The sequence below is a fragment of the Psammomys obesus genome, unplaced genomic scaffold (assembly GCF_907164565.1).
Source record: "Psammomys obesus unplaced genomic scaffold, mPsaObe1.curated_primary_1811, whole genome shotgun sequence".
Lineage (NCBI taxonomy): Eukaryota > Metazoa > Chordata > Mammalia > Rodentia > Muridae > Psammomys > Psammomys obesus.
In genome coordinates, this window is record NW_026596452.1 from 1,487,524 (window position 1) to 1,493,737 (window position 6,214).

Below are 6,214 nucleotides of genomic sequence, written 5' to 3' on the forward strand. Positions count from 1 at the left end.
GGCCTCTGAGGTCTGCAGCTGCAGAGGGAAGCATCCAGCCCAAGCAGGAGCCTTCATGTTCTCTGACTGAAACAGCAGAGGCTGCTACCCCAAGTACTGGAATAACTGCCCAGAGACAAAACAGTGGACACCACTGAGCTGACCAATCTCCTACACTCTCTTTTGCCCCTGAGGGCCCAAATCTGAGAGTAGAGAACAGGGGGGAATCCCTGTGCTTTCTGATTAGGCCTAAGAGAAAATGAGCACACCTTCAAGTGAATGCATGCAGAGCACAAGATCCAGAGCTCTACTCTAGCATCCTGACATCAGATCTCTCCCATCCACACCCCCACTCTGAGCAACACAAGGATCCTTGGGACAGCGTTCTCAACATTGAAGCCCCTGTTCTGTGGGTCTCCAAGTGGAGTCCAGAAAAACAATTTGTGGAACCCAGACAGATCTGAATACCCAGGAGGACAGTAGACAGACCACTGAGATATTCAGCACCAGCACCCACTCCTGCACTTAAGCTCCACCCTTCCAGGCATCTACATATTCTAGCACCCTGTCCTTCAAGGCACACTTCCACACACATGCCCTCACTTGAGCACCTGTACCTGTGAGATTCCTCCCTTAACTACATCTGAAACAGCAACAACCACTCTTGAACCTGTGGACCTCTCTAATCTGAATAAAGACTACTACAGACACCAGAGGCAGACAGACCCAGTCTGAAATACATATTCCAGGAACAAACAGCAAAAGTTATAGGTAAGCAGATGGCTAGAGGTTGGCATAAGAACATATCCAACAAAAATCAGGACATCATGGCTTCACCAGCAATCCCAAATAACAGTGGATTTTCTAATTCATCAAAAAAAAAAGGAAAATGATCACAAATCTGTTCTTATTCAGTCAATAGAGGCACATAAAGAGGAAATGAACAAAGCTCTCAATGAAATGCAGGTAAATACAGCCAAACAAGTAGAGGCACAATTAAAAGCATATATAGAGAGGAAACAAACCAAGCTCTCAAAGAAATGCAGCCAAATACACCCAAACAAATAGAAGCACAAGTAGAGGCATGAATAGTGACATATAAAGGGGAAACAAACAAACAAAAAAAATAGAGGGAGACTTTTATGGTGATACAGGAATACAAATGCAGACAGATGAAGAAAATGGTGTAAGATATGAAAACAGAATTGAAGAAAACAGGGAGAAGCCTGGAGCTGGTGAACATCTAAAACAAAATAAAATAAAATAAAAATAAAACATAAGATAATTCTTAACAGTAACTAAATTATAGTGATTAAGTAACAACAAAAGAATGTTTTCATCAGAGTCCCTACAACTTGAGGTTCTGTATTAAAGGGTTCCAGCCTTAGGAAGGTTGAGAACCACTGCTAGTATCAATGCACACTGGAAGTCTTGCCTGGTTCCAGAAGGTGGCCTTGTTCAGGCTCTGTTTCCCGCATTACTAGGAGTTTTCACTAAGGTCTCCCTCATGGAGTTCAGGGAGTTCCTATTACCTTAGGTTTCTACTTCATCCCCTCCCAAATGTCCCCAAATTTTAATAATCTCTCCTAGTACTTTGTCCATCTGTCCCTCCCTCTCTGACCTGATCCATCCTGTTCCCATCTCCACCCACCCTCAGTCTACCCACAAATCCATTGATTTTTTTTTTTTTTTTTTTTTTTTTTTACTTTTTACCCCTCAGGTCCTTTGCATATCTATCATGGCTTAAGGTTTAGTAGTTTATGGGATTTATGAGTAGTGCATAGTTTTAAAATGCAGAGCTTAATAGGATAAAAAATAAATCGTTGATAACAAAAGTTCTTAATATAGAGATCTAGGGATCCATGGATAATAATTGAGCTAAAGAAGTAATGATTTTACCAATATTTCATAGAAATAAAATTCATAAAACTATTAGATTCACAAAGGGGTCTGGATAACAACTATTATTTCATAGAATAAATGTTTTTAAGATCAATTTAGTTTTATGGTCAAATAAACATACTGTGGTGGGGCTAAAGAGATGATCCAGAGGCCTTTAAGAGAATAAGCTATGGTCACATGGAATGGGAGGAGGACCTCCCCTATCCATGAACTTGGAGAGGGGCATAGGAAGAGATGAGAGAGGGAGAGGATTAGGAGGGGCTGAGGGAGGGGGCTACAGCTGGGATACAAAGTGAATAAATTGTAATTAAAATAAAAAATAAAAATTTAATTTAAAAGAGATTAATATGTTTAAAAAAAAAAGAGTACTGGCTGCTCTTACAGAGAATCCAGATTTGGTTTCTCGCACCTACATCAGGTGGCTCACAACCACTTGTAACTCCAGTTCCAGGAGATTCAAGGTCTGTTCTCATCTTCTCAGGCAGCATGCTCACTAGTAGTACACAAAAATGTATACAAGCAAAGCATTCAGACACATAAAATATAAAAATAGATATTTTTAAATGAAGCATACAAATTTAAAAATTCAGATTATGGTCTCATGCGGTTTGTTCTTAATTGTTTAACATGATGTTTAAATAACATTTAACAAAATAAGCAGAGGCAAAAATTATTTTTAAAAGATTAAAATTCCAATTAAAGCCAGGAATGGTGGTAACACAGTTCTGTAAACTCAACACTTGAGAGTCTGTGGCAGAGAAATTAAAAGTTTAAGGCCAGTCTAAGATATGTAGCAAAATCCTGTAGCAAAAATAAATGAATAAATAAATAAATAAATAAATAAATAAATAAATAAATAAATAATATAAAACTAATTAAAAGCCATCCAAAGGGCCAGTGAGGTGGCTCAGTGGGTAAAGGTACTTGCCAACAAGCCTGACTATGTAAGTTCTATCTCTAGAATCTACATAGTAGAAGGAAAGAACCAACTCAGGCAATTTGTTCTTTGATTTCCACGTGTATGCCATCATAAGCACAAACAAACAAACAAATGCAGTTAAAAATACAAACCATACGATTTTCTTCTCAGCAATGCTGAAGCTTTGTGTGGAGTTTGTTTCTACACCAAGAATCCAAGAACAGACTATGATGCTGGGCGCAGAAGGTGGAGAGGGCTCTGTGGTGAAGGTCCAGGGCTTGTCCTGATCCTGCTCCATGGCTGAAGTGCAGCGGTTTTGTTGTTGTTTGTTTTGTTTGTTTGTTTTTCTTACTGCAAATTTCAAAATGAGGCTGAAGGCATTAATTTCATCTATACCAGAAAAGTACACTGAGTAGTAAGGCTTTTGTTGAACTTGAATCAGAAGATGAAGTCAAATTGCCCTTGAAAAAATACAAAGAAAGTATGGGGCACAGATATGTTGAAGTATTCAAGTCAAACAATGCTGAAATGGATTGGCTATTAAAGCATACTGGCCCTAATAGCTTGACATGGCCAATGATGGCTTTGTATGGCATAGAGGACTCCCTTTTGGAAGAAATTAAGGGTTGGAAATCATGCCAAATGGGATAACATTGCCATTGGACTTTTATGGGAGTTGTACAGGGGAGCCCTTTTGCAGTTTGTTTCATAGGCAGTAGCTAAAAAGGCTCTAATGAAACACAAGGAAAGAATAGGGCACAGGTATATTGAAATACTTAAAAGCAGTCAAGCTGAAGTTATTGTGATTCACCACAAAAATTTATGGCCATGCAGTATTCAGGTCCCTATGACAGACCTGGGGTTGTCAGATGGTATAACAGCATTGGCAGAAGAGCTAGCTTTGAGAGGTGTGTATGGTGGAGGCTATGATGATTATAATGGGTATAATGATGGCTATGGATTTGGTTCTGATAGATTTCGAAGAGACCTCAATTGACTGACCACAGATTTGGGGGTGGTGGCTCTACCTTCCAGAGTACAAAAGGACACTATGTACACATGAAGATACTAACATACAGAGCTACTGAAAATGGTATTTATAATTTTTTTCATCACTCAATCCTGTGAAAGTACATATTGAGATTGGACCTGATTGCAGAGTAACTGGTGAAGCAGATGTCAAGTTTGCAACGCATGAAGATGCTATTGCAGCTATGTCAAAAGACAAAGCAAATATGCAGCACAAATATGAAGAACTCTTCTTGAGTTCTATAGCAGGAACAAGTGGTGGTGTTTATGGCAGGCAAATGCTAGGTGTCATGGGTTTGTCAAACCAGTCTAGTTATGGTGGTTCAGCCATCCAACAGCTAAGCGGTGGTTATGGAGATGGCCACAATGGCCATGAGCAGATATGACCAAGTTTTACAGAAAATCTCCTGTGATTTTCAATCAAACATTGCATAAGTAGCCAAGGAGCAGTAAACAGTAGCTACTACAGTAGCAGAAGCCATGCATCTATGGGTGTGAATGGAATGGGAGGAATGTTTATCATGTCCAGTATGAGTGGTGGATGGGGAATGTAACTGATTATAATCACTGACTCTTGGTCAATTTTTTAAAAAGAAAAAAAAATCATTTTTAACAGTTTTTGCAATCCAGTCTTGTGATTTGTCTTACTCTCTTGAGTGAACTTTGCCATTGTTTAAAGAACTATAACGTTCAATGCTGAACATAGCAGTCATCTAGGATGATAGGGCAAAGTTGAGCAAGCTGTAACTGTTAAATAATTTCCGGCTTTTCTCTAGTTACTGTAGGACATATGTAAGCAGTAAGCATAATTAGGTTAAAGCAGTTGAATTATGCTAAATGTTGCTATTTTACATACCTTGAACACTGTTGATATATGTTGAAAAGACATGTATTTTTTTAAAACTTGACATAGAAGCTGTGTTTGTAGTTAAAAGTGAAACATTTGGCTTGTTTGTTAATTCTAATTGCATTTTCTAACCTGTAAGGCAGGTGAGTTTGAAGCTTTTTATTTAAGTTAATGGAAAAATTTTGAGGAGCAATACTTACTTTTGGGTCTAATTTCTGAAACCTTGATTTAAGTCTTTTATTTTATTGTGATTTCCTTTAAGCATATTGCCCTTAGTGAATCTTGTCAAATAAATCTTCCTTTTAAAAGCTAAAAAAAAGAAAAAAATAGAAAACAAACCATACAAAAAATAATGTTATTAGTTATCTTTCTGGATATTGAACCATATTACAAAACTACAACAATTAAAGAAATGTGACGCTGATAGAATAGAAACACTTATTACCTCAAATATAAAAACAACACAGAAATTTCTTAGTTTAAGTTCCATGATGAAGTCAATTAGGACAGATCTGACTATTCATTGAAAACTTCAAATGTTGGCTATTTTGAAATATTTGTTACCACTTTTTATAATATTGTGGGTGTTTGATAGGTATTTTGTATACATTTCTGACTTAATCCTGTAAAATATTCCTTTTTATTCCCCAAGACGGGTTTCTTTATTTAGTCTTGGCTGTCCTGGGTTCACTTTATAGACCAAGCTGGCTCACAGTGATCCACCTGCCTCTACCACCCTAGTGCTGGGATTAAAGACATGCACCACCATGCCTAGCTTAAAACATACTTTTAATGATAGAATACTAGTCCATCAAATGAGCATTCCAAAACTTGTTATTTTATTCACAATTTGATAAGCATTTGAGTTGCTTCCATTTTGGGCTATTATAGTGCTGCTAGGAATACTTGTATACATCTGTTTAAATGCATATTTTCTAGTAAGACCTGGAGAGGACAGGAGCTCCACAAGGAGAGCAGCAGAACCAAAATATCTGGGCACAGGTTTTTTTTTCTGAGACTGATACTCCAACCAAGGACCATGCATTGAGATAACCTACAACCCCTGCACAGATGTAGCCCATGGCAGTTCAGTGTCTAAGTGGGTTCCATAGTAATGGGAACAAGGATTGTCTCTGACATGAACTGATTGGCCTGTTCTTTGATCACCTCCTCCTGAGGGGAGTGCAGCCTTACCAGGCCATAGAGGAAGACAATGCAGCCACTCCTGATGAGACCTAATAGACTAGGATCAGAAAAAATGAAAGGAAGACCTCCCATATCAGTAGACTTGGGGAGGAGCATGCATGGAGAAGGAGAGATTGGGAGGGGAGAAGGGAGGGAGCTACAGGGAGGATACAAAGTTAATAAAGTGTAATTAATAAAAATTTTAAAAATAAAATAAATACATGTTTTCAATTTTCCTGGGCATGAACATTAGTAGGACACAGTATATATGTTAGCTTTTTGAGGAACTATCAAACTTTTCCAAGCCACTTGTGCAATTTTCATTCTCACCAATGTATGTGTATTCCTGTATT

At 38.0% G+C, this 6,214-nt stretch overlaps 1 pseudogene; it reads left to right on the forward strand.

The window, feature by feature from the left end:
* The first annotated feature begins 3,027 nt into the window (after positions 1-3,027).
* LOC129669888 (heterogeneous nuclear ribonucleoprotein H-like) lies at positions 3,028-4,264 on the forward strand (annotated as a pseudogene).
* The last annotated feature ends 1,950 nt before the right edge of the window (positions 4,265-6,214 follow it).